General features: G+C 45.5%; 1 protein-coding gene across 2 annotated transcripts in view; it reads left to right on the top strand.

Annotated features, from left to right (window-relative positions):
- LOC141086486 (zinc-binding protein A33-like) overlaps positions 1–12,666 on the top strand; it is a 38,789-nt gene that overhangs the window by 12,668 nt on the left and 13,455 nt on the right. The window lies entirely within an intron of this gene.

The raw sequence follows: 12,666 nt of genomic DNA, 5'->3' as shown, positions 1-12,666 counted from the left end.
TCCTCCAGGCTTTGGGTACCATATCCCTGTAAAAAATAGAATTTAAAATAAAAAATATTGTTATTCTCACCTTCCGACGTCCCGCACAGCCTTCCCGCCTCTCTCCACGCTCCTGGTCCCAGTAAGCCTTTGCGAGCGATGACGTCCGTTCTCGCGGGATCGCGAAGTCTCGCGGTCATTCGCGCGACGTCATCGCGAGTTGCCAGTCATACTGAGTTTCAGGACATTGTCTGGAGACAAAAGGATCGGCCAGATTCTCAGGTCAACAGCCTATTGAGGCTAAATATCCTTTTGCTCAGATCTAATGTAGGATTGGCTACAATCCCCTTCAGTGACTCACTGTATCGCGTCTTGCATCCAAAACGCTCCTATCCTTATCTGACAGTTCCTCAGTCAGAAACCCCACTGACCGTCAAATTGACTACCTTGCTCGCTCAGTCTTGAGGCTTCTGGAGCGGCACTCTTTCCATCTTTTGCCGTGACGTGGGTGGCTAAGGCTATAGTCTCTTGGGCAGAGGTGTTGACCAGGCCGAGGACACAACCATTCAGGATAGCAATCTTTGGAGTTAACGCTTCTTTAGAGGTGGTCTATTGCGCTGCACAAGCAGATGCAATCTCCATCAGAAGGGCCCTATGGCTCCGAGATTGGCGAGCAGATTCTGTTTCCAAGAGATCGTTAACCTCTCTGCCTTACCAGACAGATCGCTTATTTGGAGAGAAACTGGACCAGCTCATATCTTACGCTACCGAAGGGAACAGTAAATCCCTTCCTCAACAAAGGCCGCATAGCCATTTCGGAATCAACAATTCCAGTCGGTCCTCTACAACCTTCTCTTCTGAATCCTAGTGGTCTCCGCGTGGAAACAGAGGTTCCCAGGTCTCATACAGCCCTAACCGCACCTGGAAATCCAGGGCAAGGACGTCTGGGACTAAGGGAGCCAGATCCCTTAAATCCTCTACACAAGGACTCGTTGCGGCATCCGGCGGGCACCGACAAATTAGGTGGCCGTTTACTTTCGTCCGTCATGCCTACTCTCGGTCGTCCACGACGAGTGGGTCAGACAGCTGGGGTCCTCCAGATACAAGCTAGAGCCTTCGTCCTCTTCCCCGACAGCGGTCCATACTGGACCTAATGCTGTTAGACACGATTTGTCTAGGTACGGCACTTCAGAATGGAATCTCTCCGCCGCCTCCATGGAAAAAGGGGAGTTTTTCTGGCGTCCATCAGCATCAAGGATGTTTATCTTCACATTCCAATCTCTCCTCCCAACCAACAGTTTCCTACGCTTTGCAGTTCGCGGGAGGACATCTTCAGTTCATTGCTTTGCCCTTTGGCCTCGCCACCACCACCAGAGTCTTCACCAGGGCCATGGCTGCTGTCATAGCCATTCTTCTCGCTCGGGGAGTGGTGGTACATTCGCATGTGGATGACCCATTGATCAAGGGCCTGTCCCTTCCAGCCTGCAGTGGGTCTGTAAGTATCACGGTGGATACACCTTATCGCCTGGGCTGGGAAAAATAAACTTGAACAGTCTTCTCCAGTACCGGCTCAGGAACCTGTTCTCGACCGTCGGTTCCATCTGTCTCTGTGGGTCAGGCAGACCCTCAGGTGATGGACGCTGAATTCCTCTTTGAACCAAGGAAAGTCATTTCTCCCAGTGCGTTGATTAGAGGACCATCGATGCCAGTCTTCTTGGCTGGGGTGCAGGTGTTTCGCCACCACAGGGCACAAGGGCGTTGGTCCATTCGAGTGTCGTGTCTCTACATTAATAGTTTGCAGATGCGGCCGACCAGGCTGGCCTACTCAGTTTTCATCATCTCCTCGCAGGTCACCCCACCAGGATCCAATTCGATAATGCCACGGCTGAAGTGTATATCAACTGTTAAGGGCGTACCTGCAGTTGGCGGCCAGGCTCAAAGTGAGTCACATCCTCCATTGGGCCAAGAGCAACCATTCGGCCATCCTGGCGACTTACATCCCGGGCGTAGTGAATTGGATGGCGGACTTTTCTAAGTCACCAGAGCCTTGCCTCGGGAGGATGGTCTCTTCATCCGGGAGTCTTTCAGCAGATTTGTTGTCACTGAGGGTCTCCGGTTGGGGATCTCATGGCGTCGAGGCTAAACAACAAGGTTCCCCTGTGCATTGCCCGATCACAAGATCCATGCGCCATCGGAGCAGCCACTCTGGTTCTGCCGTGGCATCAGTTTCGGGTCCCGTACATATTTCCCCCTCTTCTTTTACGCCTAAAGGTTATCGAGAACACTGGAACAAAGTGGGGTACCAGTGTTCCTAGTCGCGCCGGACTGACCGCACCGGGTATGGTACACGGAACTAGTTCAACTTGTCGCCGATGTTCCCTGCCGTCTACTAGATCGCATGGCTCTACTTTTGCAGGGTTATCACCAGAACTCTGGGGTCCTGTCTTTGATGGCAGGGCCGTTGAATCCTGTTTTTTTTTTGTTTGTTTGTTTTTTTTAGCCCAAGCTGGATCCTCTCATTCTGTAATCTCCACCATGATTAGTGCTAGGCAACCCGTGTCCATGTGCATTTCTCATCGCATCTGGAGAACCTTCTTCTCATGGAGCAAGGCCCATATATGATCTCCTCTGGTGTTCTCCATTCCTTCCATCTTGGAATTCCTGCAATCTGAATTAGAGTCGGGTCTCGCACTTAGTTTGCTCAAAGAACAGTTTTCAGCCTTGTCAGTTCTATTCCAGCGCAAGATTTCCACCAGGAAAAGACGTTCATTCAGGTAGTTTCCTGCGTGGCACCTCCCTATAACATACTGCTGGAATCATGGTATCCTAACTTGGTCCTCGGAGTTCTACATTAACCCCCTTTCGAATCACTGCAGGACGTGCCTCTAACCTTTCTTGCTTGGAAGGTGGTTTTCTCCTAGTGGCAATTACATCAATCAGACGAGTCTCTGAGTTGGCGGCTCTATCCTGCCGACCTTCGTTCCTGGTGTTTTGTGACCAAGACAAGGCAATTTTGAGGATGTCGCCATCTTTTCTTCCAAAAGTTTTTTCTCTTTTCATCTTCATGAGGACATCATTTTGCCTTCATTCCGACCAGTACCAATCCATCGTATCGAGAGAGCTCTACTATATGGATACACCTAAATAAAATGGGAATAGTTGGTGATATCAACTTCCTGTTTGTGGCATATTAGTATATGGGCGGGGGGAAACTTTTTAAGATGGGTGGTGACCATGGCAGCCATTTTGGATCCAACTTTATTTTTTCAATGGGAAAAGGGTCATGTGAAAACTTTTTGAGAATTTCACAAGGAAAACAATGGTGTGCTTGGTTTTAGCCTAACTTTGTTCTTTCATGAGTTATTTACAAGTTTATGACCACTTATAAAATGTGTTCAAAGTGCTGCTCATTGTTTTGGATTGTCAATGCAACCCTCTTTTCTCACTCTTGACACACTGATTGCAACACCGCAAAAGAAATGCTAGCACAGGCTTCCAGTATCCGTTGTTTCAGATGCTGCACATCTCGTAGCTTCACAGCATAGACAATTGCCTTAAGATGACCCCATTCAACTGGCTCACGACAACCAATCCACCAATCCATTGTATAAATGGTCATAAACTTGAAAATAACTCATGAAAGAATAAAGTTACGTTAAAACCAAGCACACCATTGTTTTTCTTGTGAAATTTTCAGTAAGGTTGATGTGTCACATGACCCTCTTCCCATTGGAAAAAATAAAGTTAGATCCAAAATGGCTGACTACAAAATGGCTGCTATGGTCACCATTCATCTTGAAAAGTTTCCCCCCTCCCATATACTAATGTCCCACAAACAGGAAGTTGATATCACTAACCATTCCCATTTTATTTAGGTGTATCCATATAAATGGCCCACCCTGTATAATGCTGTAGATAAGCCCCAGGTCCGACCTGCAAGATAAGAATAATAAGTTTTATTATACTCCTACAGGGGGCGGTCTGGTGTGGTCCAGTCCAATGGGTGTCGCAAGTCTGGGTCCAATGCCTTCCATTTTCTTGCGATGCCGCCCTCCTGTTGGTTCATCGTTTCCCAGCATCGCGCTCCTGCTCAGGTGTACTTCTCTGTCCTGTTGAGGGCAGAGCAGTTTCCTGCAGTGCGCAGGCACTGGGCCTCTCTGACCTTTCCCAGCGCCTGCGCACTGGAGTACAGTGCTCTTCCCTCAACAAGGCAGAGAAGTACGCCTGCGCAGGAGCGCGATGCCGAGGAGCGATGAAGCAACAGGAGGGCGGTATCGCAAGAAGATGGTGTCACGATTGGGCTGGCGAGTAAACTGGGACTAGGGGCACCTTTCCTGGCCCAGACACAAGGGGGCAACCTAACTCGCCATGTTCCCTGGGATACCTCAGATGGCGAGGATGCTGGGGCCTTCGCCCTAGCCCTGTCCCCTAGCTTTAGCCCTGCGTCTGACACCTTCCCCCACCCAGGGAAGAGAGGCGCTACCGTGTACCGAAGTACACCAAACAGACAGGGGAACGAGACAAGGGTAAAAGAAAATTCCACTCAAAAATAATACTCTCACAAACAACAGAGGTATACACCAGGGTGTGAAGGATGGGGGGAGAATATAAAGCAGGTAAGGATGAGGAATCTCCAAGCGTACAAACCAAGCAACAGTCGAACAATAAACTCCTCCAGCGCTCCAAATACCAGCTTCTCCCTCTCCAGATCTTTGTAGAAAGTGATAACTCAGACAAAGACCTGGCCAGCAGACCTGGCTTTTATAGGAAAGAGGAGTGGTTAACCAAGCACAGCTGCAAGCAGGGATTTCCTCGTGGCCGATTAACCCCTGTCCTGCTGCAAGAAAACAAACACCTTTAATACGCCGGAGAAGTGGTACTTCTCAGCAGCGAAGCAGGAGCCATCATACGCTGCGGTCTTCTGGCTCTGTTCTGTCACGGTAACCCCGTGACAGATGGGAGGTGCCGGACCCGGACCTGCAACACCCATCGGACTGGACCGACCTCCGGGTGAGTAAAATTAAACATATTTTTCTTATCTTTCAGGTCGAACCAGGGGCCTATCAACAGAATTATAGAATGCTGTAGATAAGCCCTGAAAGGCAGTGACCGCATCTTATAGCGGCCAAAACAGCTGACAGGTTCCCTTTAAGTACTTTCTGCATACTGTTAACCTCCAATATGCAAAAAGATTTTATGCTCCCCCTAGTGGTGGCTACAGACATTGATCGTTTTATAAAAGATCGGAATAGCTGCAGGGATTGGTGAGGAGAGAAGGGCGTGTTCTTTTTTTCCCCAAGTTTGTTGCTGCCCCTGCTTCTGATTGGTCAACCTCATGCAGAGGAAGAAGTGCACACCCCCAGAGAAAAATCTATGGTTAAAATCTGAATTTTACAAGCTAATATCTCCACAATGGAGAGGAGAAATTAAAAATGAAAACTATGCTTTACTCAGCTCTGTAGCCACTATTCCATGATGTGGCCAGTTTACCATGCTCTAACTAGTGAATGGTTCTCTTTAAATGAGTCATGTCAGCTTTGTGTTGGCAGGACGTATACAATAATTAATTTTGCAAGGAACACAGGTAAATCCATCCAGTTTTTTTTACAAATGTATTCTCTAAGGAATTTCACTCTGACTCGATTTTATTTCTTCTGTGGTTATAGAAAATTACTGTTACACATTGTATCAGCCACTTATGGCTGCTAAGACCTTTGAACGGCAGTATTGAGGGATGGGCAGTGTCCTATTTAAAGTTAGCAGTTCCCTGAACAATCTTAGTGAATACACCCTATAAATACACAGGTTTATAAAACGAGTACTGGGAAAAAAAGCACACAAAAAAGAGAAAATGTAAAAGTATCAAGCTGATAGTATGAAGTTTATTTGACGTCTCATATTTCCAGTACTGTCCCCATCTATTCCCAACCTGCACAAACTCTTCATCCTGCTGATACCCCAATGCTGAGCTACTGCCTTATGTGTTCCTATTACTTCACCTGCTGTGTGGAACAAAAAAAGTGCTCCTCTTAGTGCCTCACATAGTTATGCCCACTACTGTGTCCATTACAAAGTAAAATGCCCTCTGTGTGCCATCAAGTGGGAAAATTGCCAATTGTCCTCTACAAAATATTAATGCCCTGTGCAAGAGTCCTAGAAAACAGTGCCACAATTTACCCCCTAGAAAGTAATATTTCCCAGTGTACCCCTTTGACACTCACAATACCCTGCGTGCCCCTACAGTGGGTACAGAAAGATTTCAGACCCCTTTAAATTTTTCACTCTTTGTTTCATTGCAGCCATTTGGTAAATTCAAAAAAGTTCATTTTTTTCTAATTAATGTACACTCTGCACCCCATCTTGACTGAAAAAAAACAGAAATGTAGACATTTTTGCAAATTTATTAAAAATGAAAAACTGAAATATCACATGGTCATAAGTATTCAGACCCTTTGTTCAGACACTCATATTTAAGTCACATGCTGTCCTTTTCCTTGTTATGCTCCATGAGATGGTTCTACTCCTTATTTGGAATCTAGCTGTGTTTAATTAAACTGATAGCACTTGATTTGTAAAGGCACACACCTGTCTAATATAAGACCTCACCGCTCACAGTGCATGTCAGATCAAATGAAAACCATGAGGTCAAAGGAACTGGCCAAGGAGCTCAGAGACAGAATTGTGGCAAGACACAGATCTAGCCAAGGTTACAAAAGAATTTCTGCAGTACTCAAGGTCCCTAAGAGCACAGTGGCCTCCATAATCCTTAAATGGAAGAAGTCTGGGGCCACCAGAAGTCTTCCTAGACCTGGCCAAACTGAGCAGTCATGGGAGAAGAGCCTTGGTGAGAGAGGTAAAGAAGAACCCCAAGATCACTGTAGCTGAGCTCCTCAGATGCTGTAGGGAGATGGAAGAAAGTTTCACAAAGTCAACTATCACTGCAGCCCTCCACAAGTTGAGTCTTTATGGTATAGTGGCCTGACTGAAGCCTCTCCTCAGTGCAAGACATATGAAAGTTTGCTAAAAAAAAAAAAAAAAACACATGAAGGAATCCCAGACTATGAGAAATAAGATTCTCTGGTCTGATGAGATGAAAATAGAACTTTCTGGTGATAATTCTAAGCGGTATGTGTGGAGAAAACCAGGCACTGCTCTTCACCTGCCCAATACAATCCCAACAGTGAAACATGGTGGTGGCAGCATCATGCTATGGGGTGTTTTTCAGCAGGGACAGAACGACTGGTTGCAACAGAAGGAAACATGAATGCGGCCAAGTACAGAGATATCGTGGATGAAAATCTCTTCCAGAGTGCTCTGGACCTCAGACTTCGCAGAAGGTTCACCTTCCAACAAGACAATGACCCTAAGCACACAGCTAAAATAACAAAGGAGTGGCTTCGGAACAACTCTGTGACACTTCTTAACTGGCCCAGCCAGAGCCCTGACCTAAACCAAATTGAGCATCTCTGGAGATACCTGAAAATGGCTGTCCACCAATGTTCACCATCCAACCTGATGGAACTGGAGAAGAATTGCAGAGGATCCTCAAATCCAGGTGTGAAAAACTTTTCGCATCATTCCCAAGAAGACTCATGGCTGTACTAGCTCAAAGGGGTGTTTCTATTGAATACTGAGCAAAGGGTCTGAATACTTATGACCATGTGATATTTCAGTCTTTCTTTTTTAATACATTTGCAAAAATGTCTCCATTTCTGGGGTTTTTTTCAGTCAAGACAGGGTGCAGAGTGTACATTAATGAGAAAAAAATGAATTTTTTTGAATTTACCGAATGGCTGCAATGAAACAGAGTGAAAAATTTAAAGCGCATGGCCGGGGTCCGGTCCCAGAGGTTGTATGGATACTGATGTTCCTGCAGCAGAAACCGGAGGAATAGAAGTCATCACCACTTTATTCCCATCTAAGACTTGGGGGCACAACAGCAACGTGGGTGAGCCGGGACATGATAGCAAGGAGTCCCCGAAGCAGGCTACAGCTGTCTGCCGTACAAGTATAGTTCTAAATAACATCAAGAAGGAGGAACTTGAGTTTAATACGCAACTACAAGTACTTCAGATTAGGCGCTAGTGTGGAGATGTTCAGAGAAGGCACATGTTGGAGGAGTGCTGGAAAGGTGTACTTTACCTTGCCTGGGAGTTGGCTGAGCCCCAGACCTGGAGGACACGGCACCGAAGCGGGCATCTGTGTGCACCAGACTGTGAGTAAAACCTTGGAACTACATGCCCTTGTGTCCTCCACTTATTCTTGCGCCTTACCCCCAGCTCTGCTACATCTACTTCTTTACACCATCTCCCCACTTGCCAACCTCATCTACACTGCCCTGGGACTACAGCTCCACCTGTGGGGAGCTTGAACATCATTGCTGCACCACACCATCTGTCCCAGAGAAGCAACCCTGCAGCGCTGGTCAAACTGACCAGAAATCACAGGTGGCATCACGAATCATCTCAACAACTTTATTCCCATCACTCTACCCCTTTTACATTGACCGCCTGAGGCCACGGACCGGGTCACCGCCACTGTGACATCTCCCATTGAAGTCAACGGCCCCGGCACCGAGTACCCCATGGCCTCTGGGGGCGAGTCACTCACTTAACATGTCCCCTGAGTCCCCCTATGTACAGCTCCCCTATACACAATATGATGAGCTCACAGCTCTCTTATACACAGGATATCCTTAGAGTTCCCCTATATCATGGGCCCACAGCTCCCCTCTACACAGTATGATGTAATCACATCTACCTGTACACAGCTTGACATTTCCACAACTAGCCTATATACAGTATTATTTCCCCATAGCTACTCTATACACAACATAATGGGCCTACAGCTCCCTTATACACAATATGGTGAGCCCACAGCTCCCCTCTAGAAGTATGATGTCTCCACAGATTCCTATACACGGTATGATGCCCACAGAGTAGTGCCCACACGGTATGATGGCACCCACAGTAATCCCCACAGTGTATGATAGTCTCCATTGTAGCCCTCATTCTGTATCATGGTCCCCTTAGTAGCCTTCAAACTGTATCATGGCCCCTTTAGTAGCCCCTGTGCTGTATCATAGCCTCCACACTGTATAATGTCCCCTTAATTGCCCCCATTCTGCATGATGGCCCCTTTAGTAGTCCCCATTCTGTAGGAGGGCCCCCTTACTAGGCCCCATTCTGTAGGAGAGCCCACTTGTTATCCCCTACTATGTATGAGGGCCTCCTTTGTAGCCCTCACTATCTATAAGGACAACCCTAGTAGCCCCTACTATGTATGAGGATCCCCCTTAGTAGCCCCCAGTCAATATTAAGATAAAAAAATAAACATCACATACTCACTTAACCGCAGCAAATCCAGCAGAATATCCCAGGCCCACCAACATGGTGATGTAATCGCATTGGGACTCTGACGTCCTGTGTGTGCCGCGGCTCGATGACGTAATCATGTTGCTCAACTGGAACCTGCCAGTCTGCAGGCCGCAGGCATAAAGTGACTTGTGGCCTACATAACAATAGTGCATGGAGTCTGTGTGTCCCTGATCTATCCCAGATTTTAACTGTATCTTCGTGCTGCACATGCCGATATAGTTAAGAGTGACAGGGCACCTCCAAATCAGGGGCCTGGAATGACCGTACCCTCTTCCCCCCAGGCAGCTACGCTACTGCTATCAACCAATGTGTTTAGCTCACAGAGGACTGCTTACACTGGAAAAATAACAAAACCTCAAGTGAACAAGAATGTTCAGTCCATATTCAACAAGTAGAGATCTTTAAAATATTAAGGAACATATATAGGATTCTATTTTTTCCTCAGGAAGGGCAACAAGTAAAGCATTCCTACATGAGCAGATGGGAGTCTATCCCAGTGTAGGCAGATCATTTGGGAAAAAGCAGCCAAAATCAGTACAAAATACTAATATTCTGGTACCATACACCTGACCTCCTCCACAGATTGATCCCTCAGTTCTCAAACCTGTGTTGGCATTGCGGTTCTGAGGTGGACACACAAGACCATATTTTTTTGTCTTGTCCCGAGATCATGAGTTTTTGTGACGAATTGAGAGTTTTAATTAGTAGGGTTCTTTATTTCGAGGTGGGGCTTGACCCGATTATAAAGTATATTTACTAAATGTTTCCCCTATGGGGATAGGCAAAAATTCAACCAAACTTTTGCTACATATCCTTACAGCGGCAAGGTGTTTGATAGCCCTTCACTGGAAATAGACCTCCCCTCCTTGGCATCAGCACTTATTAAATAGCATAGCAGACATTCGTAGTATGGAATACATGACAGCTCTTATGGGGACGAGAGTGGATGGATTCAATGCTGTTTGGGCCCCTTGGGATTATTACTGGACTCAGAGAAATGGTTAGGCCTTTCTTACTCTATTTCTATTTTGGAAGCTGTATCTTCCCCTTCCCCTACCCTCTATGTGTGTGTCTTGTCCTTTTCTCCTTTCATGTGAGGTACATTTTATATTATCCAATATAATTTTCCTATGTTAATTTTCTGAATACTGATTGCTGGATCTAGTTAATACAGAGTTTGGGAATAATTGTTCCTATGTATATTTCAAAATTAGTATTCAATGCTTCATTATACAATTGGGTGTTACACCACTAGAGGTAGATTTTCCCTTTGCTCCACCTCACATTATTTTGTCTTTGTAGCCTTTCTACCGTCTCCTTATTATTTACTGTATGTCGTTTTTGAATGTACAGTAGTTGATTGTTCGGACTCGCGGCCATTTGTTAAAAATTTAAAAACTTTAATAAAAATTTACAGTTAAAAAATATACTGTATATATTAAGGAACTAAAAGTATACTGTATAAGAAAGTTGTCTCACTTTTCTTTAAAAAATAATTCAGTTTCAGGCGTCTCTCATGAATAGAGTCTGTGTGTACCCAGTCTCACATTGAATGTCACACATTGTGATTTGGCAGATCACCAAATCTGGTTTTAAATAACTCCCCTGGCAATGTTCCAAACAAGCTAAATCCAGGAGGCGCTAGGAGAGTTTATATAAATTAATCATAGACAATTCGGTATAGTTGACATCCCTCTGTGATGGTAGGTCATGGGTGTAAGTAATCTGTAGAGAAATTTCCATGTAGTCCATGGACAGATTGTTGGATTCCATTGAAGTTGTGTAATATTTTACCCTAGAGGAGTGTGCAATAGTTACATGTAGTTATTAACCCTTGCCAACATCCACAATATATATGCCACGGTTGGAAGTAGTATCAGTACATAACAGCTTCATATAACTGACGCTCACTGCAAAAACCTGAATCAGACATAACTCCAATCCCAGATAGTTAAACCCCTATATGCTGCAACCAATATCAACCATAGCATTTTATTAGCCAAAGAGAGTATTGCTTGCATTACCCAAACATCACCTCTGTGATGTGACTTAGGGTGCTAATTGAGCTTCAAGACAACTAGTGAAGATCTCCAGATCAGTCATCTTTGTACACTAACTAGCAGGGGTATACATAGAAATGATAGGGCCCCATAGCAGAAGTTTTAATTGGTTGCCCCAACCCCCAACAGCGGAAAAAATATTCGGCGGAGTCACAGAAGAGCATATCACAACTTTGCTGTCTGTAATTTTCCTTCTACTGAAGCCTAGATTCCTTTTCATTGAACCTGTAAAGTATGATGCCAACAAAAGTGCCCCCTGAACACAGTATGATACTCCCACAATGAATTCTTACTCAGTGCCCTTTACATGCACAGTATGCTGACCCTACTGTACCCCACCTCAACTCTCCCAGCAAAGTATGGTGACCCCAACACAGTGTGATCCCCCACACAGCCCTCCATGCAGTATAATAGGTTTACATACAGTATAATGGCTCCACACTGTATAATAGCCCCACTAGCCCTCAAAACAGTATAAGGGAACCTGCACAGCCCTCCACACAGTTTGATGAACCCCACACAAACCTTCACACTATATAATTGCTTGCATACAGTGTAATGGCCCCCACATATCCTTCCATAAATTATAAAGGGTTCCACATAGCCCTCCAAATATTATAATGGCCACAAGGGAAAGATTAAAGGGGAACCCCTGACACTTGCTCTGCACAATCCTAAGCTCCATAGAGTCCCTAGATGGGTTATTTCATCCCGTGCGGCGATCACGTTCCTATCCCGAGAACGACCCTGACTAGTGCGTAGAGCGTCAGGAATGCTAGTCCTACTCTATCATAAAGACACAAGGGGGAATAGAAATGGATTAAAGAAGCAGAAATAACTCTATGCCCTCCCAGCCTACTTATAGGGTAAAGGAAACGTTAGACAAAACAAATAGGAGATAATAAGGTAAAGGAAGACACTCAAACTTCCAGAGACTACTTCTAGACCTCTCTTCACACAGCTCACACCTCCAGCTCCAAACCAGGTTATATCAAGCTATCACTGGCAACTACTCAAACTAAATGGTGAGTATTTATACCAGAGGGGAGTGGAGAAATCAGAACAGCTGAGATAACTCAGGATGGAGACCTCAAGGAGACAAACAGAACTGTTAAACCCTTGCAACAACAGAGCAAGGGAAATCTGTACAGCTAACTGTAAGGCTATGTGCCCACGTAGCGATTTTCATGTGATTTTTTCCTGAGCAGAAACGCATGCCCTTGCCAGGGAAATCGCATGCGCTTTTTGAC

The sequence above is a fragment of the Dendrobates tinctorius genome, unplaced genomic scaffold (assembly GCF_039654945.1).
Source record: "Dendrobates tinctorius isolate UK_male_01 unplaced genomic scaffold, ASM3965494v1 ptg000032l, whole genome shotgun sequence".
NCBI classification, from domain to species: domain Eukaryota; kingdom Metazoa; phylum Chordata; class Amphibia; order Anura; family Dendrobatidae; genus Dendrobates; species Dendrobates tinctorius.
This window is presented reverse-complemented; position numbering and strand designations above follow the sequence as displayed.